General features: G+C 34.7%; 1 pseudogene; it reads right to left on the bottom strand.

Annotated features, from left to right (window-relative positions):
* Positions 1-1014: 1014 nt before the first annotated feature.
* Positions 1015-3437, bottom strand: LOC143663370 (cold shock domain-containing protein E1 pseudogene; annotated as a pseudogene).
* Positions 3438-12638: the final 9201 nt, after the last annotated feature.

The raw sequence follows: 12638 nt of genomic DNA, 5'->3' as shown, positions 1-12638 counted from the left end.
AATTTTCATCTTAGTCAACAACTTTATTGACATAAATTTTTATAATATTTTATTAGCTTTTTAATGCTGGTAGAATCTGAGGTCCCATTTTTTTCCTTCTTGATTTAGTATGTTTTTATTATCTTGATCAGTCTCTAGGAATTCATTGAGTTACTAAACTTCAAAACCAAATGTCTGCCTCTGTTTATATTGTACATATATATTCTACTGCACTGATTACTATTCAAATCTTTATTAATTATTTCCTCTTACTTTCCTTAGGTTTAAACGTCTATTTTCCTAGCTTATTTTATTCAGGCACAATTTTTGTGAAAAACTTTTTTGGTTTTGGTTTTAAATCAGTATAAGAAACTGGGTCCTAAAAGCTTCAGTGATCTAAGCAGCAGCAAGTTTCTGCGTTGTCCTTTTTGTTTGTTTAAATACATTTAAATTGTCACACTGTTGGCACAATTCATTGGCATGAAATTTAAACCAAACCTACAAAATATAGTAAGGTTATCTCCCATCCCAAGGGGTAAAAAGAACACCACTCTGTTAGATAATTTTCACTGAAATCTTAGCCAAGCTAAATGGACCGTGACAAGATTATAAATCATATGGGAAATAACATGTTAACATTTGACCATCAACTTACAGAAATGGTTGCCTATACAAGTTGTTTAATTTTTGTAATTTTAAAAGGTAATGTATTCTACCCTCTTACAATGAACAGGAAAGAAAAGAACACAACTGAGTGCTAAGATAGAACATCTTGCCAGAAAAAAATTCAGGTAGAGTGTATACCAAATACGAAGTGCAGAATTTCATGTAGCCAACAAGATAATAGTCTATATTTTTCACTTACAAAGGTGAAGTGGATTTTGCCATTACCAGTTCCATTAAATACATGGGGTAAACCTCCTAAAATTGATACAATAAGGTGCCACCTTAAGTTTTCCAGGCTGCAACTCTGCATATTTTTAAAGTGATTTTCTTAAATTCATTTATTTTTTTAAATATAACACGAGGAAAGTGTTAAAATTGGTGTAATAGCTCAATAGAATAAGTATTCCAGATTTGGGGAGGGATGAAGAACCCTGCACCTGAATCCCCCAAACTTAATGGTAATAGATTAATAACGTGCTTTGTGGATGTGGTTACAATGGCACCAGCTGGGTGGATTTTTCTTTCTGCACCAAATCCCTTTGAATTATTTGGTCTCCTTGGCTGGCAAAGAACCGTTAGGCAAGGAGCACTGGCATCATTCAGGGTGATGCTCTTTAAGAGATTGACCGATAGATCAGATCTTAGAGCTGCAACAGTTTTAGTCTCTTGCAGACTTGCCAAATATTATAGGCACTGCACTTGCCAGTGTGCTGATTAAGACTCACTGAAAACTCCAGCTTATCTCCTGCCTGTAGCTAATGCCATCCTGAACTTCTTCCATGTGGAAAAAAAAGCTTCTTTGCTATGTTCTGCTTCATAGTTAATGAAGCCAACCTGCTCTTTCACATACTCCACTGTGGCCCTAGGCAGGAGTATGATGTTGTGGGCCATAGTCTGCATTTTGGCCCAGGGTGCATAACTGGAACTTGACACTTTCCCCTTTTCAGAAGCAATCCCCTTTCTTGGCTATCCCAAATATACCAGATGGATAGACCTCACCTTTCATATCCCCCTCCTCCACAATCTCAGTCATTCCTTGGTATTCAGTTTGTCTTGGATCAGCACTCCTCCGGGGGCAATTGACTTTACCAGAGTAGATGGTGGATCTGCTTCTTCAGTAGTACCATTTACTGGGTGTGTTTTGTTCACTTTTGTTGCACTGACTTTGTTGCCTTTGTCTTAGGACAAGCTGCACGCCAACCATGCACACCAGCTGTAGGCTATTAACATCACCTAAGAACTCACTGTAATGGAAAATGATTTCCTAATCATGATTGGTCATTTCAATAAATCCAAAATTATCCTTCAGAGTTGCCACATAACCCAAGAGCCTCTTGTAATTGGAATTACTACTTCAAAGTCACACACAATTTGCAACCTACTGCCCAGGCCTCTGTCACTAACACTAAATTCAACCTTATCTCCTATTTGAGGAGAAGTAAATCCTTCCACACCCTTGGCTTGAAAAGCAATAGTCAATTTTACCCCACAATCATCATAATCAATAATGCTACCCTCAGCCTCTTTCTCTTTGCTTTTATTTGGGTTAGTGGTTTTGGGATTGGAAAAAGTGGCTTCTTTTTCTACAGTGCCAAGGAAACTATGATGCGAATGGGAATGGAATGAAACTATGCCCTTGGGAAGTTTTTTTTAAATCCTCATCGCATGATTTCCTAGGGCAGGGAGCATTTCAGGAACCACAGTAAACTCTACTTCATCTGCAGTGTGGAGCTGTTTCCATAGAGAATTTCACTGAAGTGGAGGAATATATGAACATCACAATCCACGCATTTAATGAAACTAAAACCATCTCTCACGGCAGTAATCACACCTGTTTATCTGGCTTCATTTGTGAACTGAAATGTATTTGATAAAACTTCTAGGGTAGTTGTTCATTCTAGTTTGTTACATCAGTCTGTTGATATATTAAACCTATTGTGTCACCTTCCAGCAGGGTCACCTTGGATTCTGTATCTTTGTCTCCAAAGGGAAGTAATTTAGGAATCACAGAGTCAACTTTGATGCACCCTGGCAACAGGTCGTTCTGATTTTTACTGGGTAGTTTGGAGGTCACTTTGGTTACACTTTCTTCAAAATGTTCAATTCTGATATCTTCAAAAATAACTGTCCCTTGAGGTAATAGGCTGGTATATGTTGCAACTATTTTAATGTTTCTGTTCTTGATTGTGCACTCCACATCATCTCCAGACTGTAAGATGTCTAGGTGACCCTTACATTCACTATAGTGAAAGAATATCTCTTTGACAACATCACCTCTTTCAATAAAGCCAAACACCTCCTTCATGGCACAGAGTACTCCCTGACAATGGGCTTGTTTCTTTTTCAACAGCATAATGTTAAGAGCATTTACAGCACCAGTTTGATTATTGTTATCAATTACAAAGTTGCTGTTTTTTAATCTCTGGTTTCCAGCTGAATGTTCTCTTCAACATCTTCCAGGGTGTAAGTCAGATACAACGCTTCTTGTCCATTAATTTGTTCTTCAGAGAGAATTTCTGGTTTTATCTTCAACATTTTAAAAGTTATGGGTTTCCTAGTCAGCCAGTCAGATGATACTTCAAATTCAGCATCATCTCCTACTTTTAAGTCCTGCAGGTTGCCATTATACTGTGAACAGTGGGAAAAAACTCTAGCTTGATGTTCTGAACACTGAATAAATCAGTAAGAGGTTAACGGTTTTCGACAACCCCAGTTTCACACAGTGCTGCTAAGGCACCACTGGGTAACCCATTGTGTCTATTGCTGTGGAGAAGGTTTGGAGCAAAGCTCATTGCACAGTGATAACCTAATATTATTGCACTTTCGGTGCATTTGCTGATTCTTCTTTTTCAGCATATGTTTCAAAGGATGAAAGTTGCCAGTATTAAAAAAAAAAAAGAGGGAGAGAAAATGACCTTTCAAGCTAATAAAGAATATAACTACTGCTGCACCAGACAATCTCACAGTACAGCACTGAAGAAAACAAAGATTATTAGCAGCTTTGGGAAGTGCTCTTTCAAAGCTGTCGAGTGGGCATAGACTTCTTGTTTTAGATCAAGTGTTGTGTCCTCAACTTAACTGCATTCTTATTGATTTTCTTGGTTGTCACAATGTTTGTCCCTTGCCTGATCTGAACTTGAAGCAGCAGTTTCAGGTGGTAAAGTCTGTTCTGTTACACTTTGACTCAATTCTATTGGTAGTGAATTTTATGTGCCTTAACCTTGGAGGAGTTGTATACCTTAGGTTGCAGTAAAACTTTTCCCAATATCCTCTATGCTAAATATCGTATGTGCTGGTCAGAAAATGTCTGATTCATATAAATCCATACATATTAAGATATCTAGATATTTATGACTTTTAACATAAATTCAGGGCCATAAGTTCAAATGACCATAGGGAACATGTGGGTAAGTGAATGAATTAAACCAGGTTATAAGGTTTCTGATATTTCAGTATTATCATTTTCAGTATTCAATATTGAAACCTAAACTTAATCTTGGTGTAGACAAGGGGATGAGGAGTGGGGGATTTTGAGGGAAACTGGAGACATCATAACTGGTTGAAAAGGGGTGACAGCTACTCTACTTCAGTAGATGGTTGTTCAGGGTAATACACTATTCCAATTTCTCAAAAGAAGTAGCATATGATAATTTCCATGTGATATTGCCAAATTTCTAAATGTGGAATAAAGTTTTAAAACCCTTGTGTATGGAAAGAACTCATGTCTCTGGGCTAAATGTGGATGTACTTCTGTGATGAGGGTATCAAAGAGGGATTTTTGTGCTTGACTATAGATTTTTGTTTCTTTTTGACTGTCTTTTCTACATTTAACAGATAAATTTTTTAGTGATTTTCCCTTGGTTCCTTTCATTTTTTAAAACATAAATATTCCTAAATGTAGGATATGAAATAATACCAAAATGAGAATCAATAAGAAAACTGTTCCTACCTCAAACCCAAAAGAGTAGAAGCTTTCTTTCTTCTGAGTGGCTCTGGACTCAATTCTTTGACTGAAAAGGAAACCTCTATATGGCTCTTAATCATTTCTCCTGGCTTTACAATTTTGATTATTTTATTCCTGGCACATTTCAAAGTCCATATCACAATTGTCAACTAAAATCTATGTTTTATAATGCACAATTGTCATATTCTAACCATTTTGGGGAATTGTCATAGATGAGAGTTATATATTATTTTTTATTAATTCGGCAAATATTTACTATCTATTATGTGTCAGGAACCGTGCTAGGTACAGGGGATAAAATTATAAACAAAACCAGACAGTGTCTCTGCTTTCATAGAACTGCTAGTTGAGTGGAGTATATAGGCATTAATGAAATAATCATAGAAGGAATGATAATTACTGCTGCAAGAAGTGCTATGGTAGTGTACGCAACTAAGGGGAGAGTTTAAACTCTATTCCTTAGACATTGTTCTATAACAGGGGTGTGATAAGCACATCTTTTATGTTAGTCAGCTTCAAGGAAAAATTAGAATAAATCATTCACTCCCCTACAAGAGATGTTTGAAAAGAGAATCCTTTTTATATGGAGTTCTGAACATTTTTCTTCTCAGATCATGAGAAATGAAAGGTATATGCCTTGAACATGGGTTACTCAAAGTGAGGTTTTTCAGATAGCAGCTATTGTTTTTATTGGGCTTTGCCTCTATGAAAGCTTCCTTAACATTCTCTACTTGCTGGGAAAACTTTATTTCCTAACTCTAACATCATCTAGTTCTTCACAAGATTTTTCTGTGTCTGGGGAAATTAGCAGAAGAAGGACATATTTTTCTGCACATCTATGGCAGAAGAAAAATAGAAGACATTATACTGCATTCAGAAGTCATGAGAGCAAACCAACGACATACTGGTCCTAGATTTTAGAACTAGACGTCTACCTAGTTCCAGCTTCCCAATGACTACTCCTTTGGGTTAGGTAACACCTAAGTGCCTCCTTTGTAGGGAATCCCTTGTCATATATGACTCTGATCTAATCAACTGCAAATATTTACATTAGCATACTTAATATCTAATTTTTTGTGTGCTCTTAATGGCTATCAGATATTGTTCTAAATGTTTCAATAGAATTAGCTTATTTAATCCTTATAAGGCCTCTGCAGAATAGGTGCTACTATTTACTTCCATCATCCAGATGGAGGATGAGAGATGTTTATCAATTTAACTAAGACCAGATGACAGTTTAACTAAGATCAGAGTATATGCTAAACCTGTATTTGAACCCAGGCTTTCTGAGTCCCAATGATTGCTAATAGTATGCATTCTACTGTTCAGTATTGCTTTTTCCATACCGTTTATGCTTTTCCTGACCTTAAACTTGACCCCTATCTATAGCTTACCTTAATACCTACAGCCAATAACACTGCAAGTATATGGCTGGCTCTTTAGTCCTCACAGACTTCAAATTTCTAATTGGTGATAATCCAGGCAAATTAAAAGAGTTTGAGTTCCATAAAAAAAATTGTTATTGTTGCACAGGGGACTATAAAGGGTGCTCAATTTTTTAAAAGGACGTTAGCAAAAGAGGCTTTTCCTCTAGAATAAATTAAGTTTCCCAGAATTATAGTGAATATTAAAAAAATCCTAAAGTCTTAATGATCTGAGATCTGGGGTAATTATAATGGCAACAATAACCACTTCATTTGTGCTTGAGGAGGGGGCTACTTAGAGAAAATGATGGAAGGGAGGTTCTAAGAAATAATGTTAATAAATGATGGGAAAGACAGAAAAACTAAGCTTTTTGTCTCTGTCTCTTTATTCAAGGAGAATGAACTTCATACTGAAAATTCTAAGAAAGGAAAGCAACTCAAGGTAGAAAAAAATGCTGATGAACTGGGTTTTCTGAGTGAATTTATTTATTTTCCTTAGTAACATAAATTACACAGTAGAGATAGTATTTGAAATGTGACTTTTAAACATGCTAAAAGAGGGGAATTTGGTGGTGCTGTCCCACATGGTTCTAGAGAATTACTTTCTTGCATCACTTCACCCTCTAATCTTTATTCTCCTGGAATCTTTTGATCTGTTTGAACAGATGTATGAATTCCCTAGACGCCTAACAGGAACCTGTGAGTGTTACTCCAATGACATTTATATGCCCATCTATCAACTCCACATGGTTTAAGGGAGAACATCTGATAGTTTATAATCTATGGCAGAGTAAAAGATCTTCTCAAAGTTAGAAGATCTGGCCCCTTCATTTGTTCTTCTCCCACAAAGTGCTTTATAAAAGAGCCTTCCTCACAGACTTACAGTGGTAATTAAATGATATACCATTTTTAAAATCTTCTAAGATCACACTGTTTTTATCTTTACATTAAATTCAATAAGAGACTAAATCTTTTACCTTTTATTTAGTTTAACCAAAATATTCCATGGACCCAAATGAGATCACCAAGTGGGAAACTCATATGCCATATAACAACATTTCCTAATGTTAATTTGCAGATTGCCAATACCTAAAAGGACTCTGCTTTGTACAAAAAGCAACTGCATTGGATTTAGATAGGACTAGAACTTGTCACAATGCTGCCATTTAATGTGAGACCTTAAGCAACTGAGAAACAAAATAACAATAATGTTATCATAGGAATTATATCAAAGCTCTCATAGGAATATTTTAAGAAACAAATGTAATAATCCTATGAAATACTAAGCACAGTGGTTGACAATAAATGCAGTTGGCTCAATAAATGTAAGATATTATTATAATTATTATTAAAACAAGTTGTAAAGTTATCTTTCCTTGGCCTGGGTCCTGGAATCTCTTGTAGCAAGAGTCTCATCTTTTCTGAGATATCTTTGATAAGTTCCGTCAGTGTTAGACTTAAACCTCTGGGCCTGGAAAAGCTGGAGCCTCTGGGCCTGGAAACACCAAGCCAGGGCGTCACTGGCAGAAAAACCCCATCAACCTTTCAGCACTAAAACTCAGAAAAGTAGTTTCAGCAATTTGTGAGTGAAAGGAAAAAAAAGGGAGAACACAAAGGTGGGGTTACCAACAAGATGGTAGAATGTTGTAATTTGTGCAATGTGATTCACCCCTTTGAATCCCCAAGTCAACCGTCAACTCTCCATTGCTCAATGATGTTTTGTTTTAGTGGATGTGTGCATGTCTCTGTACAAAGGTGTATGTGCATGTGCCCTATGTTATATTTCCTGGAGGATATGAAGCCAAAAACAGGTTGGTCCAGTTGCCACTGGTTTTAAATCATAGATTTATGTTTCTGTTCACAGGATGGTAGCATTCTGACATCAAGTGATGAGACTGGTGGTGAAAGGCTTGGCTACCAATTCTAGACTATACTTGTTAAATAACTTTGGCATTCAAGTTTAATTTGCTTGAGGATCTTCACATATAAAACGCCAGTCATTATAGTTAGTACATGCTCACAGAGCCCATCAAGACTGCCCATCAGGAAAATATAATTGTTATATAATCTAGATTTATATAACAATGCAACAGACATGCCATAGCTAACAACCATGTCATGAGAGGAATTGGATAAACTCTCCAATTCCTCTGAAATTTTATAAAGAATCTCTAAAAATGGTTTTTTAGATTTTACATGGCTTTTAAAAATTTTTCTTTCATGAAGAATACTACCAATGTAATCTTTGCCATGTTTTTCTTTGGCTTTCTGTACAAATGCATATTGTAAATCAAAGACAAATTTCACATTATATTCTGCTTTTTATATTCTTCTTGATTCTATTTGCATCCACTTCCTTACCTGTCACTCCTCCCTGACTCCACCACTTCTTCCTTCTTGGCAAATGGCCTTGGCCTCTTTCCATATTAAACTTATCAATAATAAATTTGCTTTTCTCCTCTGACATCCATTGATTAGAAATATGGTAAGTCAGAGATCTGTGGGGAATACAAAGATGACAGATATTCATTCAGTCTTTTAAGTAGATATGTTATTTCTGTCTGGCAGTCTCTCTTCCTTGGGGAAATCACCTTTAGGAGACAAAGTAAGAATGAAACCATGGCGGGAACCAAGGGTGAGCCTGTGAGCCAAGAGAGGTCAGACCAACTATTTTTCAGTGAATCACACAGAAAGAAAAATAAAGAAATATTTTCTACTGAAGTTATTAAACTTGGATGTTGTGAGCCTGGAACTGCCAACAGCCATTTTAACTGCCAAGTGAACTACATGCACAATGAATTCAAGTGGAGAAATTTATAGATAAATGTTCATTTCTAGGCTTCCCAGGAACACTTGGCAATAAATTCCCTTTTAGCTTAAGCTCGTTTAAATTGGCTTCTTGTCATTGGCAATCCAAAGGTCCTGATGGAAATAGCATTAGAAGTGTCTGCAGCTCAATAAGAGAATACAGCCAGGCTGGCAAAATTATTCTTACATGACCAAGTTGAACTGTACAAGTATTTCCACTTACAACCAAAAATAACAACAGTATTTGCAGATAATATTTTATATTATATATTCAATATATATATATAACCTTGATTTCAAAGTTATGATGCTACACGTTTTACTAAAAACCCTCTAGTTTCAGTGGTGGTGCTCAGGGTGGGGAGAGTGAAGCTATAGCCCTCTCCTCAGCAATCTCACACACCCCATAATCTCCAATAGACTCTTTCAACCACTATAAACAAGCATGTGATATAGGAGAAATAATCATAACATTAATTAATATAAGCATGCTAACTTTGCAAATAGAATGTCCTTCCAATTGGACTGACATCTTACACCTATTCATATTTCTGAAGTCACCACTGGCTGCATTAACTACCAGTTAGCTTGTACTAAAATTTTAGCACCCATGAATCCTGTCTAACACCCATGAACCCTGCAATGTATACAGAAGATAGCAAATTGTGAAAAGACTCACTATTTCTATCTAACATATTTAGTTTCATTCTTTTGAAAATGCCTTTATTCAACTGTAATCATAAGTGATACTCTTTCAACTTCAAGCTAACAGCTTTGGTAACAATAAGGTCAGATGATAAAACTTGAGGAGTACAAATTAGTAGAAATACCTTATTGTCTTCTTCCTTCTCAAGAATTGAGCTTTCTACATTCAGGACTGACAAATCATTTCACATGGTGTTGTAATGGTTAGATGCTATCTTTATGAAATTAAAACAAGCTAAAAACCCTCTATAATTCAACCATTGTGATATGGGCATATGAAAAAATAGACCAACCAATGAAATACAACAGAAAGGTAGAAATAAACTCAACTACAAATGGAAAACTAGAATAGCATAAAGGTGGACTCTCAAATTATTAGGATAAGTGGACTTTTAGATAAATGGTTGAGAAAACTATAGAACCACTTAGGAAAAGATAAGGTTAGCTCCAAATCTAACCTGAAATGGATCAGAAAGAAAATCAGTATACAAATATAGTAAGAAAATGAGTAAAATGAAAGGTTCCTAATTATGATTCAAAACACAAAGGCAAGAAAAGAAAAAAAAGCCATTTAAAAAGTCAAAAATAAATGACAAACTGGAAAAAAGATTTGCATATATATATCAGAAATCACTAAATAAATAACTTATAGAAGGAAGAAAGACAACAAATTCTAGAGAATAATGAGCAAAAACAAAACAAAAACTTGAGCAATTTCTAAAACAAGATCTGAAAATGGTCCTTAAATGTATCAAAAGATATTTAACACCTACAGCTAGAGAAATGCAAATTAAAACTAGAATGAAACAGTATTTTTTAACCAATAGATTGTTAAAAAATTAAAAAATTCTATTATGAAGGCTGTGGGAAAACAGACATGTTCATACATGCTGGTGAAAAAAGAAATTTACAAAAACTTATTGTGAGAAATTGATAATATCTAACACAAGTGTACATGTATTTACCCTTTTACTCAAAAATCTCACTTCTGGAAACAGATATACATGTATATATAAAAATATTAAAAATGCATATGGACAAGTACAGCCATTCTATAATTATTTGAAACTGAAAAATAATTTGAATTAGCAAAATATTACTACTTAAATTTCCAAACACAGGAGACCAGTTTGGAAAGCAATAGTACTAACACACAATTGTGTACTAAGCAGTTACAAATGAATGAGGATCGTCTCTGTGAACTGATAGAGTGATTTCCTGGAGATGTTATTAAAGTGAAATTGTTAAAGTGAAAAAGCTAAATGAAAATAAATATATATAATATGCTGTCTTACATTTAAGAAAGATGTGAAACAAGAAGCCATGTCTGAAAATCTTTACAAAATGAACAAAGAAAAATAAAACAGAAAAGAGAAATGAAGATGGTTACCCACAGAGAATATGGAAACAGGATAGAAGGGATAAGGGAGGGAATAACACATTTCAGAATGGAATTTTCGCATTATTTTGGCTTTTGGAAGTATGCTAATGTTCTCCATATTCAAAACAGAACATTAACTTCAATCACAGAATATTAAACTTTTTTCAAGTAATGTAATCACACTGATAGAAATAAAAAAAGAAAAGAAAAGGCAAAATAACTAATCTAAATAAGGTTTTACACAGAATTTGACTATAGACTCTTAGTCTTGAGGCTGGCGAAGAAGAGAAAACAAAGCCTGGACTTTCTCAGATGGTTTTGTTCTGTTGTAGTAGGAGAGGTGAAGAAAATCTGAAATTATTTCAGGTGTATTATAGGATTGAGCAAATGAGTAAATGCTGAAATTACTGGGAACCACAGTTTTCAGTGTATGAGAAAGAAGGAACAAAGATAGAATGAAGAAAGACAAGGGAAAACTAAAAAAAAATGGATTAGTATGGACTAATAATTGATAACAATCAATGGGAATGATTAAAAAGAATTTTCATGGAACCTAAACTGGTCAAGGAGGGAAGTAAGATAGAGAGGCAAGTGATGGACAATGAGGGTCATGGAAATAATGGTGAGATAAATTAATAAATTAATGAATTAAATCATTCTTTCATAAGATCTGATCACAAAAGTGGCCACTTTGAACAACTTCTTCCATCTAATGTATGAAGATAATTTCCCTAACAGAAGTACACAAAAAAATACTCCAGGGAACATAAGTCTTTGTTCTTTTAACTCAGTTTTCTGGCTTTCTTATGTGAACTCTACCTCAACCAAAAAGTTGAATGAAAGCTTCTCTTCATAGATGTGTTCCAGCAAACAAAGGAAGAAAGAATGATAGAACAAAAAAATCATTGTTTGATAATCAATATTGAAATAATGCATCTAATCCCTGAGCACTGGTGGCTACTAATTGAGCAATTGTTCCTTGAGCACTTCATAATCACACAATAAAAGACATCCATTTAAGTGCCTCTCAATGGAATGACACTCAACATCTATGAATTATACTTCCAAAATAACAGATCTGAATCCAATTTAGCCTCCTGAACTAATTACCAGTTTATAGTAACTAGACTTTAAATGACACAGCAGAATGCAATGGCAAAATCCAAATGGTAAGGGCATGTATAGGATGTATGACCATGTTTCTTTAACAAATACATTGCAAAGCAAAGCCAAAAAAAAAAAAAAAAAGGGAAGATTAGCTATGAATCAGTGCAGCTTTAACTGACATATCAACCAGTAATAATATATGCAGTGCATTTGGATGGATCTTGATTTAAATTTAAAAAAGTAAAAATGAACACTGACTAGTAATTATATTAAGCAACTATTTTAAAATTATTTTACATCTTATGTTGCAGTTATGTTAAAAAAGAAAGGGTTCTTATCTTTTGGAGATATATACTGAAAAATAGACAAAATAATTATGTCTAAGGTTTGAAATAATCAGAAGTGAATGGAGAGGGGAATGGTTTCAGTTATAGATCATACAAAATTTACCTTAAATTGATAACTGTGGGAACTAACTGTTGGATACATGGAATTTTGTAATACTACTTTCTCCATTTATGCATGTTTATACACTTCCATAATTAAAAGTTAAAAGAACACTATGGATTCTGGCAGCATGGATTCACTGCATTCTGCTTCAATA

This window comes from Tamandua tetradactyla, chromosome 19 (assembly GCF_023851605.1).
Source record: "Tamandua tetradactyla isolate mTamTet1 chromosome 19, mTamTet1.pri, whole genome shotgun sequence".
Lineage (NCBI taxonomy): Eukaryota > Metazoa > Chordata > Mammalia > Pilosa > Myrmecophagidae > Tamandua > Tamandua tetradactyla.
The sequence above is the reverse complement of the archived record's forward strand: the minus strand, read 5'-3'. Positions and strand labels throughout refer to the sequence as shown.